Source organism: Myiozetetes cayanensis, unplaced genomic scaffold, assembly GCF_022539395.1.
Source record: "Myiozetetes cayanensis isolate MyiCay16 unplaced genomic scaffold, myiCay2020 scf3, whole genome shotgun sequence".
NCBI classification, from domain to species: domain Eukaryota; kingdom Metazoa; phylum Chordata; class Aves; order Passeriformes; family Tyrannidae; genus Myiozetetes; species Myiozetetes cayanensis.
This window is the reverse complement of record NW_026087521.1, coordinates 30,809,828-30,836,374: the sequence shown is the minus strand read 5'-3', so window position 1 is coordinate 30,836,374 and position 26,547 is coordinate 30,809,828. Positions and strand designations below refer to the sequence as shown.

General features: G+C 37.7%; 2 long non-coding RNA genes across 3 annotated transcripts; one reads left to right on the top strand and one right to left on the bottom strand.

The window, feature by feature from the left end:
• Positions 1-2,509: 2,509 nt before the first annotated feature.
• On the bottom strand, positions 2,510-15,733 carry LOC126645103 (uncharacterized). Its single transcript, XR_007630068.1, has 3 exons — positions 15,062-15,733; positions 4,843-4,978; positions 2,510-3,823 (listed from the first exon to the last, which is right to left on the bottom strand). It is a non-coding gene; the product is annotated as an uncharacterized LOC126645103 (long non-coding RNA).
• LOC126645105 (uncharacterized) lies at positions 15,209-23,095 on the top strand. 2 transcript variants are annotated; one of them, XR_007630077.1, is made up of 4 exons: positions 15,209-15,264; positions 15,930-16,171; positions 17,078-20,037; positions 21,072-23,095. It is a non-coding gene; the product is annotated as an uncharacterized LOC126645105 (long non-coding RNA). The 2 variants fall into 2 exon arrangements; XR_007630076.1 differs by lacking the exon at positions 15,209-15,264 and having other exon boundaries at positions 15,288-16,171.
• Positions 23,096-26,547: the final 3,452 nt, after the last annotated feature.

The window sequence follows — 26,547 nt, the reverse complement described above, 5'->3', positions numbered from 1 at the left end:
TGCGGAATCCAATTAATTTCTGAACTCAATTTGTCTGCGTATTTGGCTGGGGCTTTTTTTAAGTTGGTGTGGTTAATTATGGTAATCCAGTAGTATTACTCTGTCTTCACTGTAATAGTAAAAAATACTTTTGTTTAAAGAAACTTCTTTTTGTTTTTCTCCTTGGGAATGTATGTGGTTTGTATGGGATCATAAACAGATGTTTGTGAGTCTCGGTTAATTTTTCTTATCAGTAGCCTTGGAGAGAGAAAAATTATTTAATCAAATGATTTAATGTTATTTAAGTAGGAATAAAGTAACCAGGTTCATATTATTCTTAAGAGCACTTCATAAACCCAAGTGAGATTACTCATGTGAACAAGATCAATAGGATTAAGCTTTCTGATTGCTAACTAGTTTGTGTGATGTCAAAATGGATGTCCATGTAGTTTGAGTATTAAAAATTGAACCAAGGATAGAACTTGGATTCAGAGGATAATTCTTCTAATTTAAAAGATTGACAACTCAAATAAAGTGAAAGTTGCTTCTGATAATGTAATCTAGCAGTTCATCCAATTCAAAAAGACATTTGTCTGTTAACTAATATGTGAATTTTAGCACTTTGCTCCAAGGAGTGTCCTTTGATTACATCTGGATAACACTTAACATGTAGGGTTGCAACCTCAAGGCACTCAAGAGACAGTAGTTTTTACATTAATTGTAGGAAGACATAATTTTCCATTGAACCATCTGGAGCAGTAAGACCTGGGACAGGGTTGCAGAAGAATTCACTAAACCCTGAAAATTCAAAACTAAACTGAGACTTTGTCCTTTTTCACCAGATAACACAAGTTTTTGCAACAGGTCTTACATAACTGGCAGCTGTAATATATAAACAAATTGTATTGAGTTAAGAGAAAAAAAGAGTCAGTGTCTTAACTATGAATGTCTTTACTTTCATGAATTTAGGTTTACTCCTGAAAAAGAGATACCTTTTTTCGTGGTGGCTAGTAGGAAAACAGAACTTTACAGAGGATCAGTGTTACAGATACCTTTTCTGCCACATGCAGATGTTTAACCCTTGGGCAGAAGCAAGTGAATATTCAGATTGCTGTGATTACTAAAATTAAGTCTCAACTACCTATTTGAAGAAGTAGCCTACAAAATTACATTAAAAAAAACCAAACCAAAACAAAACAAAAGTGCATCATACCAGCCAAACCAAGCACAAAGCAATTTCTTCTAGAAGAAATTATGCATAAATCTCTGGCTTGTGCGGAAGCTATGTTAATCTGCTTTTGTAATTATCTTCCCTTACTCTTAGTGTACATGTCAGTGTATATCCAGTGAGCCAAATTGCATATAAAATCAAAATAAAGTTCCACTAAATATCTCTTTCATCAAAACCAAAGAGACAGTTCAGAGAATCACATTTCACACAGGATATATCGACAGAAGGAACTGTAAATGCCAGTGAACATTCCCCATGGCTTAGTGTCTCTTCTCCTGTTAAATCTTTCCTGGTTTAAAGTACAAATAATTTTTCAGCTTTGCTCTTCAATGCTCATCAGGTTCTCCAGAAGGATTGCTTCAACCCTGCATGATGAGTCAGTGTTCTCAGTGAGGCTGGTGTCATGTGGGCTTGTAGGGGACAGCCACTGGGACTGGCAGATAGTACTGGGCATCTGACAATCCAGACATCAGCAGGTCACCATGAACTTTACATAGTCATTTCCCTAAGAACTAACAGAACCTTAGCCAATTATTTCCCAGAGTTTGAATCTGCGATTTTGTGGTCCACAGCCTGAAAGAGCTCCAGGGGCAGCCATCTTTTTGTGGCTCATTGCCTTTTCTCTATCCTCTTTATTAAATGAGAAATAAAACACAGTGAATTACAGGATTAAGCAGCTGAACTTCTGTTCTGCCAAGAATGCTAAGACCCACTGCAGACGGGGAAGGAGGTTTCATACATGCCTTTGGAAACAATCCTGTTACCATTTCCCTAAGAGAGTATTTCTGACCCATCATATGCCCTGTGATGGCAGCAGAAATAATCACAGCTCTAAAAAACCACTGGAGCAGTCCTTGTTGAAATCTTTTTTTTACTATGGTGAGGCCCTGCACCCTCTCTGCTCTGCCCATATTTCTCTGCCCTGTGTAAACTCCTGTCCTTGCAAGGAGTGAGCCCTTCTCCCTTGGCAGGAGAGGGCTTGATCCCTGCGTTTGAGTGTATGTGGTTGCCTGAGCTCCACAGAGACACACAGTTCCCAAAGGAAGTTGAACATCTTAAAGTTAACTCTTCATGTTCTACCCAAAGGGATTTCATGTCCATCAGACTCTCACTCCAAGCATATATTTGCCAACTATGATATGGAATATTGACTTCCAAAAAGTGGAAGTGCAAAGAACTAAGTTAAGCACAAAGAACTAGCTAAGTGCAAAGAACTGACTAAGTGTTCATCTTTGACCAGGATTGGAAAAAGAATAGTTAGGAAACTGACTTCCTAGATTTCATTTGATACACCAAAAATACAGAAGCAGAAGGGTGAGCATATATTTGTGACAGCCCAACTGTTTGCAGAGCTGGGTTGGGACCTGGCTCCAAAGAGATAAACATGGGACCTCCACAGAAGTCCATGCTGCTCAATACACTGAGCAGTCCTAGTATCAACACAAGCATAGGGGTACAAACAATTAGAAGAGGACAGAAACAGCCGAGTCCAGCAGTGCTGACAGGGAGAAAGGCTGTACAACCACAACCACAAGCACCTCAGATGGGCTGAACTGAAAAGATCAAAAGGAAAAAGGTTGAGCAGGAACATCGAGCAATGAGATGTCCCATCCCAACATTACTATGAGCATTTGTTTCAAAGAACAGATGTTTTCTATAAAGCTGACTTGGAAATTGGTACCTTCCTACTTCTGAGAGAATTCTTTCACTTCATCTTTTTACTGGCAGAAGTACTGTTATTGCTTTACATTCCTGCCAGCCCTGCAGAGCCACCTCAGCACTAAGGAGGTGAACCGGAGTCTATTTTGGCATAAAGCAGAAACGACACAGCTTGATCTCAGATCCCAGGGTGGACTTTCAGTGCTGGCAGTCAAGAAAGTCAAGGGTTTATTTGTAAATTAAAAGAAAGGTCATCAGGAAAGTCACTGGAGAAAAAAAAAGAAAAAAGATATTATGGAACCCTACCATGTCATTTATAGTCTCTTTATAGATGAGAACATAGTTTATGGAATGTAATGTGAGTTATAAATAATATTATTGTTTATTTCAGCCAAAAAGCTGTAGTTCATTATTAATAGAATGGATGTGTTTCTGTTGTTTTGCTCATTACTTTATTGTAAAATATACCTGTAACGATAATCTATGGAAAAATTACTGCAGTAATGGTGAAAAGAATAGTAAAAGAACTTACACAGAGTATTTCCAGTAAGCAAAATACCCAAAGATTATTTAATATCTTTGTTCTCTTAAATCAAATAACTGGGGGGGGGGGAACCAACTAAAAACAATGCCAAAAGCATTGCCAAAAAACAAAAAGCCCCAAAAGCCCCAAAAAACAAATACATTTCCAAAATAAATAAGGGAAGAGAGGTGAATTGGCAGATTTGACTTGAAGTTAACTCTTAAAAAGGGACCATTTGTACCAATAAATCTGGGAGAAAGGCTTAGTCATTTTCTATATCTGTTCAACACTCAGGGTATTCCATTATCTTGGCTGGTGTGTGGTGCATACTCAACAGTAAATCCATACAATATCATATCAATCTTTAATGCCCACTTATTTCAAGCTCCATTGATGAGGAATTACTATGTGATGTCAAATAGAAATGTTCCCTGCAAAAGAGAAATAAATATTCTTTTTCAAATATTGTAATTGAAAACACTATGAAAAACATGGACATAGCAAAAAAATAAGTCACGCTGTCCAGAAATCTGACATGGTAATACTGAAAAATTTGTGGTACTTCACTGAGCCATGTAATGCTGGCATTTAATTTTTAGAAAGGTGATGTGAACAGTTTTTTTACTGTTAAAAAAATTAGAAATGGAATTTTAAGCAACACAAAACATTAACTACTATAAAACAATCATTTTAACATCAAGTTACAATATGTGCAATAGATTTTCTCCATCAGGAGTAAGGCAGGTGGGGGAAAAGTAAAGATGAAATACATTTTTGTGAGGGAAGGATAATGATGCAAGGGGATGTGCTTTGATTTTTAATGAATGAGTCCACCCAGTGAATATCTACAGCAACATGTATAGCAGGAAGTCATGAGCTATTCCCATGGCTCCCTAGGTGGTCACCACTTTGCATGAGGAAAAGGTAGGGGTAGGAGATTGACAGGGGTCTCCTCCATGGATCCAGAGACTGAAGACCAAGCTCTGGTCTGCACTGGTGCCAAAGGCCATTTTAAACAAATCCAGTTATAAATAGAAACTCTTCTGTTGAATCCAAGGACTCAAAGGCAGCTTTTCTAGCTGTCACTAGTTTCAGAAAATGGTATGTTTTGGTCATGCTTTTTGGAAAGACATATAGGCAGACCTTTGACTCATTTTGTTACAGGTTGTGAAGGGTTTAGTAACCTGAATTTACAGTAGCAAGGACGAGTGAGGTTACAGATATATCCCTGTGACAGTTAATCACCGGGTTCTCAAGATAATACAAAAAAGTAATACCATGGTGACTAGGTTACTTCTGTCACTTAAACTAAATTGCATAACCCTAGGTCTTGAAAAGTAATCTAGAATGTTACTGTTTGATAATATGGTCATATTATTATTTCAGTCCTTTGAAGGCCACAACCAGCAATTCCTAGTTTGGGGAACTGGTAAATTTGTGGTGGATGTACCTTGGATCAATCAGCCATGAAAATACAAACAAACAAACACAAAAAACAGAAGGGCTACAGATGTCAGGAAGCCACAGCAAAGTTCACATAGGCTATGACAAACTCTGCCACCGTAGGTTCACAATTAATATTATCCCTAAAATGAACAAAGAGACAGTCAAAAGAGAGCACAGTCAGCAGCTTAAAGTTTTGAATGATAACAAAGGTGTAAATTGTCACACAAGTTCTCAGGCAGGCATTCGTTGACAGGCTTTCACCAGCGCTGGCTGGACCATCCCTTCTCACCCGAGCAGCAGCAGCAGCATGTTTTGCGCAGGAAGGGAGTCATGGCAAGGGAATAAAAACCAGAGGTTAAATACAGCTCTTGGCACAGCTTGTCTAGGCAGGAGGCCACCAGGACTGGAGAGAGCATGGGTTGACCATCTCCTCCAGCCCCTGCGTCTCTTGGCCTCAGCCCCCACCAGGAACAGGGCACCGGTCTGGGAGGGCACAGAACCAGGGTGGGAGCCTCACCCAGCAGCACTCAGACTCCAAGTCAGGGTGAAGGTGCACCCTTGAACTCCATCTCAGCCATAGTTACCTGGGACCAGAGCATGTCACCAGTGCTCAGGAACATTAAGGACCATCCCTTCTGTTGCTGTACATCATCCCTTACCCCAAGTATAAATAACTCTCCATGAAAAAGAATAGAAAACCAGTGGGAAAATGGTACTGTTATAAAAAAAATTTACATATAAGGTGGATACACTTCATCAGTAGATTTTAAACAGATTTTTAAACATCAGATTTTTAAACATCTTCAATGAATAAACTTGTTAGTTTGTAAGAAAAAAATACCATTTCCCTCTGATCAAATAGGAACATGCTTATTGTGAATGAGGTTTTGGGACTTAATAAAATGCTTCAAGGGTTTAACTGAACCATTGCCTCTGCTATCAAAAATATTCACAATATATTTGAGGGGTTTGCATTTCTGTACCACAGAGAGAGGACCTTTGTGAACCATCTTTCTGTGGCATAGCATGAATTCTCAGGACTGATAAAGGGAGAATGCCAAAGTAATAAATCCCTCAGCGATTAGCTAAGTGGAAGAATTCGGAGACTTCAGCACGGCAGCAGAGACTTTATAAAATACATCAGGAGTTTTAACCTTTTAACTTGACGGAGGTGGGCAATTTCTGAGAGCCCATGAGGGGTTTGTAAGAAAAACAAGCATTTTGTCAGTAGGATTAAATTCACTGCAGGAAATCCTTACACATTCAAAATTTATTAGAAATCTGTAAATAGAAAATAGAAGAAAGCTCTTGGTATAATAAGTTGGTAATAAAGGTGACTAAATCAGATAAAGCAGCAGAAATAAAACTCATTAATTTTAACTTCCAAGAAATAGTGCAATTTAAAACAAGTTAAATCAAAGTATAAGATAAAGATTTCAACAGTAATAGGGATGGTCAACATGTATTTATTTTTATTCTAAAATTGATCATTATTTCTGCTGCAAAATATATAAAACCTCAGTTGTCCTGAATGACTAATCCAAAAATGGTGGAGATTATATTGCTCTGGTCTGCACTAACTGATCTCTTGTACTCATCACCCAACTAGCTTAGGTTTTCACAGCCATTCTAAAGATAAAATTCTGTGGTGTTGGCAAGTCTTTAAAGTCTATAAGCACATTTTTAAATCAACTGGTTCAGCAAAATTGCTATGAAAACCTACAAGAACAATATGACACACACCCAGATAGACCAGTTTAATACTGAAGAAGACATGTAAGGTATATCATTAAGCAAGAAAGTTTAGATTTTTAGTGAATGGATGTGCTGAACAACACTGAATACATTCATGCAATCACAGAATCATGGAAACACAGAATGTTTTGGGTTGGAAAGGACCTTCTACATCACCTAGTTGCAACCTCCCTGCCACAGGCAGGGACAAGTTGCACTACACCAGGTAGCTCAAAGTCTCATCCAGCCTGGCCTTGAACACTTCCAGGGATGGGGCATCCGCAACTTCTCTGGGCAACCTCTTTCGGTACCTCAGCACCCTCACAGTAAAGAATTTCTTCCTAATATCTAATTTAAACCTATCCTCTTTCAGTTTAAGGCCCTTTCCTACTTGTCCTACCACTACATGCCCCTGTAAAAAGTTCCTCTCCACCTCTCTTGTAAGCCTTCTAGGTACTGGAAGGCTCTTATAAGCTCTCCATGGAGCCTTCTCTTCTTGAAGTTGAACAGCCCCAATTCTCTCCACCTTTGCTCATAAAAGAGGTGATCTGGTCAGTCTGTATTTGTATTTGGGATTGCTCTGGCTACAAGAGCTGGTGGGACAAGTCTGAGAAGAGAGGGAAATGGGAAAGGAAGTGTTGGAATCTGCTTAGGGCTTTGATATGTTGGCATCCCACATCAGCAAGGTGAAAATAAGTTTTAGCCATGTAGGATATTAAAGTTATAATTCTTGATATTGTGGATTTTTTCCCTCAAAATTCAGCCAGGTAGGTCTGTAAAGTCACAGAAGTCCGTACATTTTCAGGGTTGAAAGAACATCACTTTTTGTGTATCAAAAAAGAAATTGCATTATTTAAGAAAAAAAGTCAGTGTACATCTGAAGACAGAAATTTCAGCAATTTGATGATGCTACCATTTTTAATCCTCATCTGTCTACTGGGAGTACATGTGAGGACATTGTAAACAGTCTTGTTCCTGTTAATTCGTTCCACCTCACCTCTCGCAAACCGGAAGCCATAAAGAATAATTTGTCTGAGCTGTTCCAAACAAATCTTTTCATGTCTTCTCTATTTATGAAAATCCTGAGTTCTTTAAAGCACATCCATACGTTTTGAAGATATTACAAAAAATAAGTTATACTATTTACTAGAACTCATTTTAATAATCACGAGTATAGAAAATAGATTCTTTTGCATTTTGATAACTGCATTCATTCTTGTGATATTTCTTTATTTAGATATATGCCATTAGAATTGTTGTAAACACAGTAGTTGTTTGATTTCACATTCTTCTTCTGGCAAAAACACAGGCATTTTTATAATTCTCAGGTATATTTTAGCATATTAATTATTTTTCATATAGATAAGGATTTTTCACTCTTCATACCTATGACATATAACATTTCTAACACATAATTCGGAATACTGAATTGAAGGATGTCAACATAAAATATATCTGAACAAAAACTTTTGGATCTTGTTTCTACTGCTCTGCTGGGCTTCAGCATTTCAGAGACATTTTGTACATTGGAGATACCTAAATATTTTCCAGTGGTATCCTCTTTTCTCTCCTTACTAATCCCAAGAACATGGATTTCATTCTTTAATTGTTTTGTTCAGTTGCTTGCATTCGTCATGCCATTTAATCTGCTGAACCTTGGGGGGCTTGAATTATGATTAAAATGCAAATTCAAATGGTAGGTGAACCGCAAGGGTTCCCCTTTGATTAAAAATAACACTTTTCATTATTTTTAAAAAAATCAATATTAAATTATTTTAACATAGCTGTGAGCTATGTTAAAATTTTAACATAGTTAAAGCATAGTTAAAATTTTAACATAGCTGTGAGCTGTCTTTTGGGCTATCCAAGATTCAAAACCAGACAGGAGCGAGAGGGTAAAAAGTCTTTTTAAGGGAAACACCTCTGGGCTGGCTTGACATTGATGTTGTGGGGGAGGCACTGCTGAGGTGTAAAAGAATGGTGAAGTGTTGCTTTATGTTTCCTGCAAAATATAGAGCTTTCTGCTGTGAAGTGTAGAAAGTAATTGCTATTGATGATTAAACTGGACAGCACTTCACAGGTTTTACAGGCAGCCAGTTCTAGGGGGAACACATAATGACATTAATTTTTATCATTTTTGTGATATTCTATATAAGAAATCTGAAGGTCTAAAGCCTCACTGTTTCCATAGACATTGAGCATCCAGATGCATTGTGGCTCATCTTAGAATACCAGCTCTATACAATCACAAATGTATATCAGTTTGCGTCCATGTGAGTTTCTATATTGCACACCCAGTGCAATCCCTTCCTTTCTTCGGAAAATAGTGCAGATCTTAAAACATACAGTTCACTGGTGAATCAGGTAGTTGCTCAGTCCAAGCAGGCTAAAGCAGACTGGGAAGAAAGAGCATGAAAAGTCAACCCTAGTGCATACTAGCAATTTAGTAGAGCTAGCAGCCTTGTCTCTATGTTTAAATCCTTCCAGGTGGTCCCAATGGACTAAATGTGGAGAGGAGGGAAGCTTGTAGCCTGGAGTTGTGCACAGTTCCCAAGTTCCTCATATGATGCTTCTGTGCTCAAGTTACAGCACATAACCAGCAGATAAAAGACTTTTGATGTGTGTCTCCCAAGGAAGTTGGTGAACAGTGAGGAAAGAACGTATGGAGACAACTTTATGTGGCAAAACAGAGTACTTGTTCTGTATCAGTCTTCTCAGGTAATATGAGAAAATGGGTCTTCCCCCTCTGCAAGTGAAATCTGGGAAGAGATGATATGTTTGCTTAATATCAAGAAAAGAACAAAGCAATATGACCACTTAATTATCCTTCCAGGAGTAAATTCTGCCGTTAATTTTTGGGTAAAGTGTAAGAAATATACAGCAGCAAAAACTTCACTGCAGGAAGTGTAGCAGCCCACTAGATATCATCAGGAACTCACTTTAGGCACTGCATAAAGTGATTTGAAGTTGAAAATGAAAGCACTTAAGTAGAAAAAGAACATTCAGTAACTTTGTAAATACAATGATGTTTTGTTTATACAAAACAAGAAAAGCCAATCTGCATAAATTGAAGGGACACATATTACTTGATAAAATTCAAGATGCAGAGGGATAATGAGAAAGAAACTGTAAAATGTCTAAAAGTGTGATAAAAGACTGTCTAGAAGAAAACCTGCTTTCAAGCTTAACTGTATTCACATAACTCTACTGAATGTCTTATGGTGAAAGGTTGTATTTTTGCCAGATCTCAGACTATTAGGCCCAAAAAGGACAGATGAGTTTCCCAGATTAATAGGGAATGTAAGGATTCAGAGTATCATTTAGGAGGAGCTCAGTAGTGTGTTTGTCACTATTTTTGCTACAGTGAATTGGGGAGTTAGTCAAACTTATATTTTGAACCAGTAATAATAACACAATGAAAATACCAGCCAGTAATACATTAATTTACATAACATCAAGTTATGCTGCTTTTTGTCATACTGTATGGCAAAGTATTTTTGAAACACAATTTGGAATTGATAGATGTTTACCTAATATTCATGTGTATTTCCTCAGAAACATTTGCCGTATCTTAGAAGCAGCATATCTGCAATGTGGTGCAGGGGTTGCTATGGTGAGTTCACATCTCTTATTTAATCCTGTACCTGAGTAAATACACATTGTAACAATCTCCGTTAAAGGTGCTATTAGTAAAGTTATGTCAGCATTTCTATGAAAAATACATGTTTTCCTGTTATGATTTGGTCAAAAAAACCAAAGAAAACTATTCCTAAACCCAATGCAGAGAAGTATTTATACTCTTCTACTGTATTTTTATCACAACATCAATAACTTTCTGAAGTCTTCTGTCATAAAAATCAAATTAGAAAATCAATACATTTGTTTTTTTCTTTTCAATACATTTGTTTCTTTCTTTATTAGTTAATGGCTTTGATTACTTATGGGACCTTTCAATTAGAAAAATCTTTAGGAAAATTTGGGGGTTAGTTTTAATTTCACTGTTCCAGTTGGTGCCAGTGGGCATTCAGTTACTCATTAATTGCAGTACTTGTTTTGCAACCTTTCTGTACAGCCCTTCTGTACTGCCAGAGTCAGATAAAGCCACTTCTGTATAAAGGAGAACCAGGTCCTTAGTACTGGTATTTAATTATTCAATTTAACTAAATGGCATCAGAAAGGTAACTTGAAGACTCCAGTGCATTCTTTTTGATGAATTATTTGAGTCACTCTCCAGGATAACACACAGGAGAGAAGGGTTTGGCTGAAAGTAATGGAATACTTTTATCTTTTTGACACCTATTTAGTTTTCTTATCATTTCTTTCGAAAAAGAGTGAGTAACTTTCCAAGAATATTTTTCCCTATGCTCTCTCCTGTGTATATCGGGATAGTTCTTGCATTGTATATTTGTATAAATTTGTAGATTTACCTGATTAAATATTTTGCTTTCATTGGCTTTTTTTAACAAACTTTTGTAGGTAACATCTATATTTGACAAAATCCCTTGCAGTTAGTAATATTTTTGAAGGAAAACTGCTACAAAAGTATTTCTAAATATATATATATTTACTCAAAGTTTTAAGGACCTGGGTAGAAAAGTCAGAACATACCACAGAAAAAAATAATTACGTTTATCCAACTTGCCTGCAAGGTCTGATTATTACACTAGGGCTTCCTGGAACTTGCATGTGTGCTTACATGTTGACCTTGTGAAGACTACAATTTTAAGTGGAACACTTTCTTCTGTGCTTCATGTCATCCAGTAAGAGTGGACGGTTATTACCAAATTGTCTGAAAAGTGTGGCTATCTTTCTCGTAAGTCAGGAAGAACACGGTTGGATGGAGAAATTCAAACAGATCACAGATGTACTTCATTAGCTGGTAATGAGAAAGGGAGGCTGTTTTTTGAGAATTTACTCCAATAGTCAGAGAGATGTGATATGTTTCAGATATTGCCCTGACATAAACCACGGAAGCTGGTTTTTTCACAAAAAGGCCTTTAAACTAAGGCCCTTCATGTAGAATGGAGTCATAGAGATCCTTGAAACAATTTTGATGGTGTTTTGAGGATGTCTCCAAGTTTTAAGTGCTACAGTATTTGGATGTTGCTGCCCAACTGGTTGCTCAGTTCCTGCATAGTGTAGACATCAAACTCTACAAAACCAAGGATTACAGCACTTGAAGATGTGAAATGCTCTTTCAATCTTCTGCTTTACAACCTACATTTCAAATACAAGCCAATATCTGACATTGCAGTATAAGGATCAAAAGCTGCAACACTAAAAATTTTAGAAAATACCATCCAGTAATATAAACAAAGGAATAGTAGAACATATTGAATTTTACTTATCTTCTGGCACTTTCCTGTGAGTAGAACATGACTAAAGTACTAGTCTACCCACTTTTCAAAAGAATTACCACTATGAAGACTAGTAGCTAATCTTTTTTCTTCTATTAGTATCCTGTATTCATATTTTCCATATCAGTTATCTTCATTTGTACTAATCAATGTGCAAAAAAATCCTCCTAAGACAGTAAGTCAGCATACTCCTTCTTTCTCTTTTTATCTCTTTCCTTCACTTGTGCATAAAAGAACTGGAGCAAGGACAACTGGAGGGAAAGGACTAAGTTCTACATTTAAGGATCATCATTGGAACATTTTTCAGACCCCAAGGCTGAATACCCATGTAGTATCATCAGGGTAAAGCATGGCAGCTCTGTCCATCTCATGCATGATAAGACACAAATGACTTTTTCAAATAAATGAAACCCAGAAAACAGCATCTGAGCTTGAAAAAAAAACCAACAGAAAACAATGTGATACACCAGAGCAATGTGCTAAGAGCAACCTCTCATCATCCCTTAGCAGATCAGTGTCTACATGTTGAAATAGTTGACACATCTCTAGTTTCCTTATTGGCATTACCACTAGAATGCATTCAAATTATTCCCTTGAGGTGGCAAAGGTATAGAATAAAATACCTAGAAGAGATTGAAAAAGTCTTGGTGTATGCTTAAAAATTTTTACCAGCGTGATACCATTTTTTGTATGTATCACTTTTCTGAGACATGATAGCTTGTTTTAAAGTTATTTTTATATACTTATCAATTTTGTTTTGTGGTAACTCCAGTATTTCTTAGTGAAACTCATTGGTGGCTAAGACTTCATGATGTTACCTTCTCTATTCTTATAACAGAAAATTTATCAGGAAAAGCTAGAAATGTGATCTTGTGGGTTACGTCTTTACCAAAATCTTATGGACCATCAGTGAACCATAGATTCTAGACATGCAAGAGACACCCTTGTTGCATAATTTTACATGATTTTAGTCTGCTCCTCCTCAGAAAACAAAAATGCAGAACCACAGTATGAAAATTTTCATCATTATCCAAGTGTGTAAAGTTCAGAAAAGGGAAAAATTCATCATCTTGTCAATATTTTGAATTTCAATCTCAAATCGTGGAAAGCACAACGTTGTATAAAATATCAGACTATCACATTAAAGAGTACAGAGTTTGAAGGAAGTAATAAAAAAATTTAAGAATTATGTTTTTGAGAAAAATATAAAGAATGTTTAAAAACATTGCTTTAAGGTCAGATGTCCAATTAAAAGATGAAAGTTCATGCATCATATTAACCAATCAAAAAATTCTACAAAAACTAACTGATATTCTTAAAATCATTTTGAAATAGGGAGGAAATTGTTATCACACTTTCCTTCTCATCACAATTCAATATTAGCACTTGAAAAACCTGTCATATACCACTAACACTGATGAGTCTTGAAAGTAGTAGAAATCAAGATTACAATCTGGTCTTGGTAATTCATTTGATGATTCAGATTTCATAACCAGCATGGACAGTTTCTCTATACACAACCAAACCATTATTTTGCTTCAAGGCAAATTTTTATTCAAAATAAATAGAAAATTGCAAAACATCAGGGGGGAAAAAAAGAAAAGAAAGCATAACATCTTCTTGTTTTTCTAGCTATCTAGAAATTACCTTAATTTACAAAGCACCTGTGATTCTTAATAAGCTTTCCTTTTTCTCTCTAATCTATCTGGCAGTTAGATCTGGACATTTAAAAGTAATTTTTGAGACATTAATGTTAAAGTCATTGCAGAGGACGAGAAAAGACAGGATAAGTTAACAGGAATCAGAAAATTCCACCATGAAACCAAAAGTTGAAATTTAAGCTCATCACAGGTCTTGTTAGGAGGCATGGGTTTACATTCTGCTTTTAAATCAGATTAGTGGTAAATGTTCTGATTATTGAAACTGATAGAAGCAAAATTACTGGATGCTGAATGAATATGATTTTTTAGTATTTTTGCTTTTTATGTTGAAAAATTAGGGGATGACAAGGCTACTCAGACAGATCTTCCTTTGCCAGTAATAAGACCTTAGTCTGAATAAATATCTCAGGATTCAGCCCATGTTTCTACTTTATGGTTTATTACCTACAAACTCCAAAGCAAGTGAAAACACAAAGTAAATAAAAGAATAAGTAGCTGATGGACATTTTTAGTTTTGTTTGAAATAGGTGCCACAGGACTTCATACATCTTAAAAGCATGCCTTGTACTTTTTTTGTTTCTACTTTACTGTGGAAAGCATCATTCCTATTCTGAGAACATTTACTTTTGTGACACTAAGTGTATCATTAGATCACATCTTCCTCCATGAGAGAGTGAAGTTTGTCACATGCATAACTACTGCCCACAGGAGTAGAAGGGACATTTTGAGTCAAGTCCTTTCTGACAATTTACATTATTGACCAGGGGTGGAGAAAGAAATGAGTGACACCAGCTGTCATGGTCATTTCTGATTCCTTTGGGTTTGGGGCTATAATGGTTCCAGAAACAGCTCCAAGAGAGAAGGAACATTACAGAAATTTCTTCAGCTAATTAAAGTTAAATGTTGACAGGCTGAAGGGATTCCCATTCAGACAGTGGCAGAAGAAAAGCTAAAACAGAGTCCAGAAAGAAAGTGTAAAGTGTGACTGACTCAGGATATACAAACTTTCCCCTCTAGGTCAAAGCATCAAACTTGGCCCAGAAGGGAGGCAATTGAAAAATGTCTGTTATCACTGTTGCTGTTCAGAATGTTGCATGAAATTTAGTGATAGCTAGTCCAGCTGCACGTATCATAAAACTCTTGTTATAATTTTCAGCTGTTTACAGTTTAGCATAAATCAGAAACAGATCTGAAACACACCGTATAGTTTGAATTGAAGTCATAATCCTGATACAAGTAATACTTGTTTCCTCTTGCCGAAGTGGTGAAGCTAGAGTAGCAGATCTTTAACATCAACCAAATATGGACAAGAAGGAGCTCTATACACAAACACTTCTAGAAATAGAAGTATATTCATTTTCAAATAAAAATATCACTGAGCAGTACACACAGACATTGTATCTGTACAGGAAATGGATGTTTCCCACCTTCATAATTAAATACGACTATAGAAAGTAAATTTCTCACTTACCACATAGCACTGCTTGCAATAACAAAACAAGCTTTATCTTCTGAGTCTCCTTGTTTTGCTGGAATGGAGGTGGGGAAAAATCCAGCTCAGTTCATCAACATGTTTAAATAGTCTCTTTGAGAAAAGATTCAGAAGCAAACATGTACCATTGCACTGGGCAGCTGCTCTTGTGGATTTCCAGTTAAACAAACATCTATTGCAAGGTATGTCTCGTAATGAGATTGTTTTCTCTAGGTTTTTTCTAGGGTCATGGTCGTCACCTGGGAATTGTGGTTTTCAGATTTACGAAATTACTAGTCGATATTTGTGCAAATTTAGACAGTAGTATAATAAATAATAGTGGTATATGAATGTGCAGCAGATAAAAGTAGAGCACTAATTTCCTCTATGATTTCCAGATTTTACTTCAAACTACACTTAACAGAATAAACAGAGTAAGCAACAAAATTTATACCATGTTAAAAAATTTTTAATATTTGAGGGGGAAAAAAAGACGTGTAAACTAATGGTGACAAAACAATATATAAATACAGCTCTGTTTTAACAGTACCTGTATACATAATTTCGGATTACTTTGAACAGGTAAGAGCAAAGTAAAGAAGGATGAGTCTTTGCAGAAATGGTGCCTGCTCATTGCCCCGTGTTGACAGCCTTTCCTGCCATGTTCATTCAGTCTGCTGAACCAGGAAAAAGCTTTCACTAAAAAGATTTGCTTAGAAGAAATATTCATTGCTTATTGGAAGTCAAGAACCAGTTTTAGTAATTTAGGGTTTTTCTTGGAAAAAAAAAAAAAGCTACTATACTAATGGATTTTTTCTCATTAAGTACTACTTTAACCAGCATGGTAAAAACTTTTTTTTGTTTTCAGCTTCAGAAAGACAAAACTCTCCAATTTGGACTTCTTTTCTAAGCGCTTCCTCAACTGTACAGAATTACAAGAAGGTCTCATCTACTGCCAAGCCTCTATACTCACTTCTGAGTTAGTTCTCAAAGCGGAGTGAAGTATCTGGCTTCACTTTTCTCTAATTTTTACCAGATGTGTTTCAGTTTAAAACTTGATTGACATTTATCTTACCTTGACAGAAGCTTGATTACTTGCGATAGGAAAAGGTTCTTTATGTTATTTTTTGATAAACAGTTACTTTTCCATCCCAGGTTAAGATACTAACTCTTACCCGTTCCCAAACAGCCACAGCTGAAATTTTTTTACATTAAACAAATATTAGGTGCTTGTGGCTGGCATGATGCCTTAGTGTCCAGTAAAGTTACTTCTTGGATTTGCTTATTTTGATGAAGTTTTAGCAAAAGTAAAATGCGAAATCAAATTTTCTCCAAGAGTTCTACTGAGGCGGGACTCTGATAAACTCTGTTAATCTAGGATTAAAGAGAGAAAAAAAATCCAGGAATAAAGGCCCTTTGATAGCAGTGGGGGATGAGAAAGGGAAAATGTTCTCGCTGCAGACTAATCAGAGTGTAATTGCTAAAGGAACCAATCTTTCATTAATTGCAAAAGCAGTAAACTCAATCAGCTACAGTGCCAAAATATTGCTGTTCAGCTGAAGAATTTTATTGAATTAATTGATTTAATTGTTTTAAGTAATGCTGTTATAAGAGTCATTATTAAGAAACATTATATAATATCAATTAAGCAACATTGTATGATCTCAATATAATTTTCTGAAACATAAAAACTTTTTATGAGGCAAGTGTAACGGATTTTTTCTCATTAAGTACTACTTTAACCAGCATGGTAAAAACTTTTTTTTGTTTTCAGCTTCAGAAAGACAAAACTCTCCAATTTGGACTTCTTTTCTAAGCGCTTCCTCAACTGTACAGAATTACAAGAAGGTCTCATCTACTGCCAAGCCTCTATACTCACTTTTGAGTTAGTTCTCAAAGTGGAGTGAAGTATCTGGCTTCACTTTTCTCTAATTTTTACCAGATGTGTTTCAGTTTAAAACTTGATTGACATTTATCTTACCTTGACAGAAGCTTGATTACTTGCGATAGGAAAAGGTTCTTTATGTTATTTTTTGATAAACAGTTACTTTTCTATCCCAGGTTAAGATACTAACTCTTACCCGTTCCCAAACAGCAACAGCTGAAATTTTTTTACATTAAACAAATATTAGGTGCTTGTGGCTGGCATGATGCCTTAGTGTCCAGTAAAGTTACTTCTTGGATTTGCTTATTTTGATGAAGTTTTAGCAAAAGTAAAATGCGAAATCAAATTTTCTCCAAGAGTTCTACTGAGGCGGGACTCTGTTAAACTCTGTTAATTTAGGATTAAAGAGAGAAAAAAAATCCAGGAATAAAGGCCCTTTGATAGCAGTGGGGGATGAGAAAGGGAAAATGTTCTCGCTGCGGACTAATCAGAGTGTAATTGCTAAAGGAACCAATCTTTCATTAATTGCAAAAGCAGTAAACTCAATCAGCTACAGTGCCAAAATATTGCTGTTCAGCTGAAGAATTTTATTGAATTAATTGATTTAATTGTTTTAAGTAATGCTGTTATAAGAGTCATTATTAAGAAACATTATATAATATCAATTAAGCAACATTGTATGATCTCAATATAATTTTCTGAAACATAAAAACTTTTTATGAGGCAAGTGATTTTCTTCTCAAAAAAAAAAAAAAAAGATGAGACAATGATTTTGATTTAAAAGAGCATCCTGACTAGGCTATGTTTCATTAGAAATTGCCAGTACTTGATTTTGGATGTCATCATAGGTGATGTGAAGCACTTTGTAAGTAAAGGGTGCTTTAACTATGTTTAGACTAGCTTAAACATTTCTGATAGCATTTTCTCAGAGTCAAAAAGTTGGTTTCATCCAATCTGCCTAATCTGGATACAAAGGACCAGGGAAGTCTGCCTCCTGCCTTTGCACACCCTCCCTCCACTCCTTTTTAGTCCTGCAGGAACATTGTACAAGTGCTGCAGGTTACTCGCTACTTCCAGAATTTGTTTAAACTGTAATAAGCAGTCCTGTCTTATCTTCCAGTCTTCTGCCTGATTATTGTCATTTACATCTCTCTCCCTTCTGCCAGATGTTAGTGCAGTCACAGGACGACACTCTGGGTTAAAACTAAATTCTTTTTTTTTCCCTCCCATATGTATTTATGACTATTTGCAGTCACTGGGGAAGCAAGGAGAGTGAAAACAGTGATTGGGTCAGTGTGAAGTTGGCACTGCCTCTTTTAGCATCAGCATTTGCTTATGTTGACTTAAGGGAGTTGTGGGACTACAGAGTTAGCATTGCTCCTACAGGGCTCAAACCCAGCCAGGGTCTCTGGAGCTAGAAGCGGGAACCCAGACACATCAGCCACTTGTTCCCTTCCTTCCCCAACAGTGTTTGGGCTGAATGAAAATTAATCTCATTGACACCAGTTCTGATGTATCATCTCTTAAACTCAAAACCAGAGGGAAAGTGCTGTATGTAACCCTATAAAAACAGCAAGTGCAGTGTCCTGGCCATCTCTGTGTAATCTTTCTGAGCCTGTGACAGAGACAATAAATATTGACATCAGTACAACATCAAGCAAGCTGTTTGGGAAGTTCTCGTGCCACCATAAACCTTCAGTATATTTTTAGCAATATCCCATTAGTCAGTGAATCACAGATAACCTGATAGCATAAGATTTGTAGGGAAAGGCAATGTAATTCATTAGATCCAATTGCATAATTCAGCAGGGAACAATCACATTTCCAGATGTCAAGAGGTAAAGCTTGTTAGTCTTTCAGATATGGTACACAATCGAGGAGGTAGTGACAGTGACTGAGTTCCCATAAGATGACTTTCTCTGAACGCTATTTGTGTTCAGAAAGTCACTTGACTTCCTACCATCAAGCTGTGGACTCAGTGCAGCTCAAGGGTCCAAAAGGCCAAATGGGCAAAATGCCTCGAAAGCCTCTTGGACAAGGTTATGCTGAAACTCATTGCAGCTGCAATATGAGAATAGGTTTGTCATTACTGTTGCTGTTATTTTTAGCTATTACAGATATATACATTACATCTATATCTTGTGTGGCTTGTCCTCTCAATCAAACACCATTGCACTAGCAACCATACAGGTAGGCAGTACATAACTGTTTCTAACTCACATTTTTCAGAAAGGAATAGAGCTTGAAACTCAGGAAATCTCATAAGTTAGGACTGGAATTCAGGAAGGCATCTTTTCCATGGAAGGCCTCTCAGGATTAAGTGCAGTACTGAGAGGTGAAGGACAAACTGCTGGGTCAGATACAGGCTACAACCACATGAAGCTGCTAAACTTGTTGGATCAATGGCTTGATCAGAAAGAGCAAAGCCTTGCAGAATTTTCAGTTTGGTCAGTGCAAAAGTATGTTTTGCACATGGTAGCAGGAGGGATATAAAAACATGCCAGTGTAATAAACATGTTTCAGCTAGTATAATAAACAGAATTTGGAGCCTTCAGAGCTGAGCCAGATTTCTCTTTCAAAAGAGTAAAAATGCAACACCAGGCATTGTCTCATATGACAAATGATAATAATGAGTAATAACAATAACATGAATCATTGTTATAAGTCATCTGGTGATTTCAAAAATTTTTTAGAAACTCTAAAGCATTCAGAAAGTTACTCCCACGGGGTGAGGAACACTATCAAGAGAATTATGTGAAACCGATAGAGATAAAGCTTTTCAACAAAGAAAAAGTAGGAACAAGAATGTGTTACATAGAGTATGTTTTCAATAATGTTAACCCTCTTTGCATTTTGTCTTTTGTTTTATGTGGTTTTCTATATTATTCAATCCTTAAACAGATGATAAATTGCAGCCAACTTTCCTTGAGGGACATTGCTACTTAGCCTTGAATGTACTTATCCCTGTGATGTCCAAGTGAAATAGGGATGTACTGCATTCCCAATTTTGCAGGTTAAAGGCTGGGGGAGCAGAGATTCACTAAGGACATTGCAAGATCTTATTCTGAACTGTCTTGAGTTTGTCTACAAGGTATGTTTTGGGTAGACATGAGCTGGCACTGCCCATGCTCAAAGTCAGTCCAGCCCACAGAACCCTTAGGAGTGCAACAGAAGAGAACTGAAGCTTTGTTAGGCTGTCACATTTCATAGCAGTAGCTGTATGCTTGGTGTATTTTGAACAGGAGGGGCAGATTTGTACAGTGAAGAAACTTTGACTTTATAGAGCCTGAGTTGCACATGTCTGGAGCTGCTTGGCTCAGGTGGTGACCAAACCAGACAGGACTTTTTCGCCCCTGGGAAAGTGTCAGTGCCTTACACACTGGTGTCTGAGCACTTATTGCCACTCTAGCGCCTAAGCTGTCCCTGAATGTTGTCTTAGAGGTGTGTTCAACAAGGAGGAAAAGTCTGCAGCAGAACCAGAAACTAATTTTTCTACCCTGGACTCACTGCAGGGCACCTGGGTAGAGCAGGCTGTATGGGTGTATTGGATCTGCCCCTCACTGCTGGAAGAGTGTAATGGACTCAGACTCTACTGAGCCAGAAATGTATATATTTCACCTTTATTTCATTGATTTTAATAAATGGGAAATTGGTGTAAGATATCAACACCCATATGTCTCCTGAAAGCCTGCTTTTACTCTTGTGTGAAAATAAACGTTTTTAAGAATGGTACCTCATCGTGATTCCTTCTAAAGAGCTGACTCTGCTCTTAGGTTCTAAAATACATTGTTAAGTGGTGCAAAGTATTATACATTGCTCAGACAGCACAAATAGCAGTACTGCTCTCCCGTAAAGTCTGATAATGAAGGGGAATCTCATTATTTTCTCAGGCTGATTTTAATCACATTGACTTTATATGAACATCTTGTTATTTTTATAAACAGAAATGTAGCCATGGGGCCCTAAAAATTACTGTTAAAACGAAGTTATCAGTGGTTTTCCTTGAGCGTTTTATAAAAACTTGTGCCTCTCTGCCTCCAAGAAGAACCTGTCTCTCTCTTCTCATATTCCCATTAGGTTTCTGTAGGCAGCAAACATATCTCTACTTTTCCTTGTTTTCTGTAGACTGACCAAGCCGAGCTCCCTCAACCTCTCCTTGTATGCCTTGCACTCCACCACCATCTTGCTGTACTCCTTTCTGGGGGAACAAAACTCAAAAGTGCCCTATGGAGGGGAATAATCTTTTCTACACCTTTGACCCACTGACTGCACTCCAGATAATGCAATCCAGATGGTTTCATGAGAACTCTTCAAGGCCTTCACTCTGTGAACCTGGGGTGAGGAACAGTGATGGCAGGCCTTCTATCCCAGCACATCATGCTGGCACATATGGAGGCATTTGAGAACTGTACACTACTAAACAAATATACGCTCATCTGGCTTACTAAAAATTAACAAAAATGTATGTATGTGTCCCATGTGTCCCCTATTAAATTACCTTGCTGTGAGCTCTCCCCAGCCTGTGTGACTGGAAGCGTGTTTATCTCATGGTAGATAACTGCAGATATATGCTGTAGTGGACACATGTCCGGTCATGCAATGGGACAGGCATTGTGCCTCAGGGAAAGGGGATCCATAAGCAGGCTAGTCCAGCCTAATCCTGCTGGAAATCCTGCTGGAAATCTTTCCTTGTTTACAGTTGAAGGACCTTCATGAGAAGTGGCTGCAGAGATGGAAATCACTTAAATTAAATGTTTAGGCAGGTTGGATCTGAGCTGGTCTGCTTCTGATGGATTTCTCAGAATGCAAGGGGTCATTGCAGCTGATGCAAAAATTAGCCTCCTGAAATGAGGATGGGAATCAAAATATCAAACTTAGTTTAACTCTTTAACTCTTATTCTTTCGGGACCTGCAGGTTTTCCAGATCTTAAAAGAAACAGAGGTTCCAAAGACATACCTCATGCAGCTCTGGATGCTCCCAGAGCCCCTTAGTCTCAGCATCACTCACTACCCAAGTCAGAGGTGTCAAAGCAGTGGTAGATTTGAGAGTCTGAATCATTCACTCACATATGGACAGAACATGACAGTAGCTGTGAGAAACGCCAGGCACTCTGTTAGTCACGTGAAAGGGTCGATGTCTACCTTAGCAAAAACTACAGTGAAAAAAGACTGGAGACGTTGCAATACATAGTTCCATATAATCAGGGGTGTTAAGACTTCTCATATATATCAGTATAGGCTAAAGAGATATAATAGCTCAATATTCTTCAGTGAGCTATTACGTTTAAAATCATATAAAATCATGGTATTATATTCCATGTTATCCAGCTGTGGCTAGTCACTACCCAGTGAATTCATCATTCCTTTGCCCCACAGCTTTGTTTGCTCAGCCTTATTCCATGTAGAGCATGGACAATATGTTCTTTCTAGCACGTGGGCATTTCTAGAGCAAACAACAGATACAAGCTTGCAGCGAAAGTCTCCAGATAGCTCCTGCCTTTGCTCAGACAAAGCTTGAAGCCAGGAATAATTGTCCTGACAGTGCAAGACATTCCCAAATATGTTCAGAAAATAATGGCGGGGGAAATGGTACCACTAAAGTAATTTTTTTTATGTGAGGGTTTAGAACAACAGAAGGCATGGGGTAAAAATCTAGAGGATGTTTTTGTCTGTTCCTGGCATTGTTCAGACATAAAGAAGGCAAACAAATTTTCATGATATGTACTTCTTTGAAATAGTGTAAATAATACCGTTATACCTTATACCCTTCCCAAAGCCTAGATTCATACCATAAGCCTTTAAGCAGCAGACTGAAGTGTATTACACAAACTGGTTGGTGACCTTAAACCCCTTCTAGGTGGTTGGAATAATTTTCAGAAATGTTCTTTTCTCTCTCTATTGAGATTATACAGACACTGAGGCACATTTTCTCCCATCCTTAATCACTGCAGCAAAGTGCCTTTTGTTAGGTGTTATGAACGCCTAGTTTTCCTTTTTACTTAAAAATGTTGGGCAGCAATAAATACACTCTGCAGTGTCAGGAATCATTACAATAGGGAGATATGGTAACGTCACAAAGGAAATATCCTGTGCCGTCCATAGTCGTACTTAATGTTATAAGCACACAAACTCAAAAAGCACAGTAGTAAAGCAGTTAATATATTGTAAATTATAGTCATGATTCTGAAAGTTTTGTTTCTTATAAAGAATTATATTTAATAAAATTAATCAAATTAGTTTTATTTAATATTCTCTCCTAGCTCTTCCCCAGTTCACTGTAGCAAATTGCAAATGCAACTTTTCATGCTTACCCTTGCTTGAAGCTCATTATTGCCAAAGAGACTGGAATAAACTTGGAAAAAAGAAAAAATTCTGGTTTTGACAAGGAAACACAGGATGTTGCAGCTTTTTAAGAACATACCAGTTATTCTGCTACACAGAATTTAATACATTTACTATCACCAGTTTTGTTTTCGAAACTGGGAATAATAATATTGTAAAAGAACACTCTGCAGCTCTTTTGTGGGTAATTATGTGTTTTCAGAGTATGTGTGAAGACAGAAAGGTTTCTAAAGACAAAACCTTCTCCACTTTCTCCAGCAAATCTCTTCAAGAAATCAATAGACTATTGAATTCCCCACTAAGTCCTCTTTTTAACTTGCATCTGACACATGGAGTGTTGTTTGCCTAGTGTCTGGCTATGTCTCACCTAATTGCATTTCTGCCATCAGTATTTTTGAGAACATCTTTAATATCCCAGAATCATAGAATCACAGAATACACTGAGTTGGAAGAGACCCACAGTGATCATCAAGTCCAGCTCCTGGCCCTGCACAAGACTATCCCCAAGAGTCACACCATGGGCATGAGAATATTGTCCAAAAGCTTCTTGAACTCTGTCATGCTTAGTGCTGTGACCACTTATCTGAAGAGCCTGTTTTAGTGCACAACCCCACTCTGGGTGAAGAACCTTTTCCTAATATCCAACCTAAACCTCCCTTGACACACCTTCAAACCATTCCTTCAGGTCCTGTTGCTGGCCACCACAGAGAAGAGATCAGATCCCCTCACGAAGAAGTTGTAGACTGCAATGAGGTATCCTTGTGTTCCTGTCTGTTACACTAAGCAGTGTCACAGACTCAACAAAACACTGGTTGGAAGAGACACGTGGAGAGCAGCTGATCCAGCATCCTCCACAAAGAGGGGTTGACACAAATATCAGGTCATCTCAGACATGACTTTGCCTTACAAAGTCTCAGAAACCTTCAAGGGCAGTGACTCTGCAGCCTCTGCTCCCTAAGCAATCTGTTCCTGAGTTGCACTGTTTCATGTCCATTGGACATTCTCATGTCCAGTGTGAACCTTCCATACTCTAGTGGCTCCCACTCCATGTCTGGGCTGTCTGGCCCTACTGAGAAGAGTCTGCCCTGTCATCATCATAAATATCCTTCCAGTAACTATCCTTCCATGAGCTTGCTCTCATGCCTCCCTTTAGCTTCCCCTTTGCCAGCCTAAACAAACACTGCTTTCTTAAAGTTTTCTATTTTGAAAAATGTAAATTATTTTTTCCAGTTGAAATCATGCAGCATCTTAAATTTGCAGGATCTGGATGAGAACTCAGGCAAGTTGTTTGAGATACAGGAGTTGACATTGCCCGACTTGGTCTTAAACATTAAAGAACTGTGAAATAAAAAATTATTTTTAATGGGTATTTCTGAGGGCAAAACATAGTTAGAGTCTGATAATACTGAGATGATCGTTGCAAAAATCTTCCTAACCCTTTTAAAGTGTGGATTTGGACCTGTGTATAGATGTGTGTGTAAGGTCAGGTGCTTTGAATGCAGTTCGCTTATCATCACCAGGACTCATTTGACTTCTAGTGTACTGGTGTAGAGCAGCCAGCCAAAACAAAATTGCAAAATATACTCTGCTTTGCTGTACAAACTAACTGTCTTGGTGACAATGACAATGAGTACAGAGAGAAAACTAAACTCAGAGCTCCAAAAAAATCTCCTTCAACTTCAGAAGATAGTATTTGAGCAAGAAGCAAACACAGACATAAGGCTCTTGTATCAGGAGGGAGGTAGTGTGAGTCAGAGAGCAGCAATTACCACGAAACAGGCATATTCTCATTATTTTTCTTAGCTTATAGGTGAGAACGGTATTTCCTGTTTGTATAAAACAGGAAACATTTTAATGGAACATTTAACATTATCTCACATTCCAAAAAATAAGGCCAAAATACAGGAAAAAAAGTGTGCTTAGAATTTTCGTAAAACATCTCCAGCATGTTCAGTACAACCTTATTTCACCCTGTAAAGTTTTTTTGTCAACCTAGGCTCTATGCATTGCAGTGTAAGCAGCTACAGGGACAGCAGCACAGCCCTGACTTGCCTTGCCCAAGCCCAGGTCCCAGAGGCTGACCACCACCTCAAGTGTGGGGGACAGCAGCTGTGGCAGAGGCAGGCAGCAGAACATGCTGGATTTCGCCCAGCAGTTCCCCAGTGATCCCCGTGTTTGGGGAACCTGAAGTACCAAGCTCTGGGCCAGCACCTCCAGTTCACACAACCAGATCAGCCCTTTTTTGCTCTTTACCTCAGACAAGGGCTCTGAGCAATGGCTGGTAGGTTTTGCTAACTAAAGAGCATTATAGCATTCGGAAAACAGGACCTGTTGATGTGGCAAAATGTAGGAGGTTGTACCTGGAATGCAAGGATCACTGAGCCCTTTCTAATGGCAATGCCACCCCTACCAGCTCTAGGCTTTGCCAAAAACATCTGCTCTGGAAACAACCTTCTAACTATAGAAGACCCTGGAAACACATTTATAGATACAGAAAATTGTTTCTTCCTTCTCTGTGCAGGAAATGTGACCTAAATCCTTAGATGTGCCACATCTGGAAATTTCTCCTGTAAACGGTGGCAGGTATTACTGCAATAGGTATTGGGATGATAGGTAGCCAAAAAGCACCATATGAGAAAGCATATCTACCAAACATCGTAGTTCTAATTGCAGTTGACCTGATTTCCCCAGAGAAAGGGTAAACAGGTTCTGAGCTGAGAAAACATTCCCTGGTGAGCTTCTGGTTGTTCCATAGGCACTGAGGGTGAGTATTGCAGCTTGTAATATGATCCCACAAATTAACACAGAAGAGCTTTATTTAGTAGCATTAGGGAGAAAGGTGGTCAAGAGCACACTTGGCCATTCTTTGAATGTAAGAGGAGCTACTCTGACTGCATTGTGTCTGTGGCAGAGATACATCATACAGAAGGCTAGTTCCAGCTACAAAGAGGCATGGATGTGATGGATATCACAAGGTTACGTTTTCTTTCATTCACTGTTTCCAACATTCTAATCAAGAATTTAATCCTGTTCTTTTCACAAAACAAAGAAATTTTTATTTTTTTTCTGTGAACTCTGGCATGATCTCAAGCAATCCTAGCATATACAAAGTTTTCTTTACAAATAGTGAAATCAAACACAGCCAAGTTGAAGACAAGACAGAAAGGACTGTGCAGTCCTAAGGTAACCATATGTGAAAATTGTACACTGACATTTGCTCTGCTGAAAGAAGTCTTTCTTGATGAAAATTAAGAGGTGC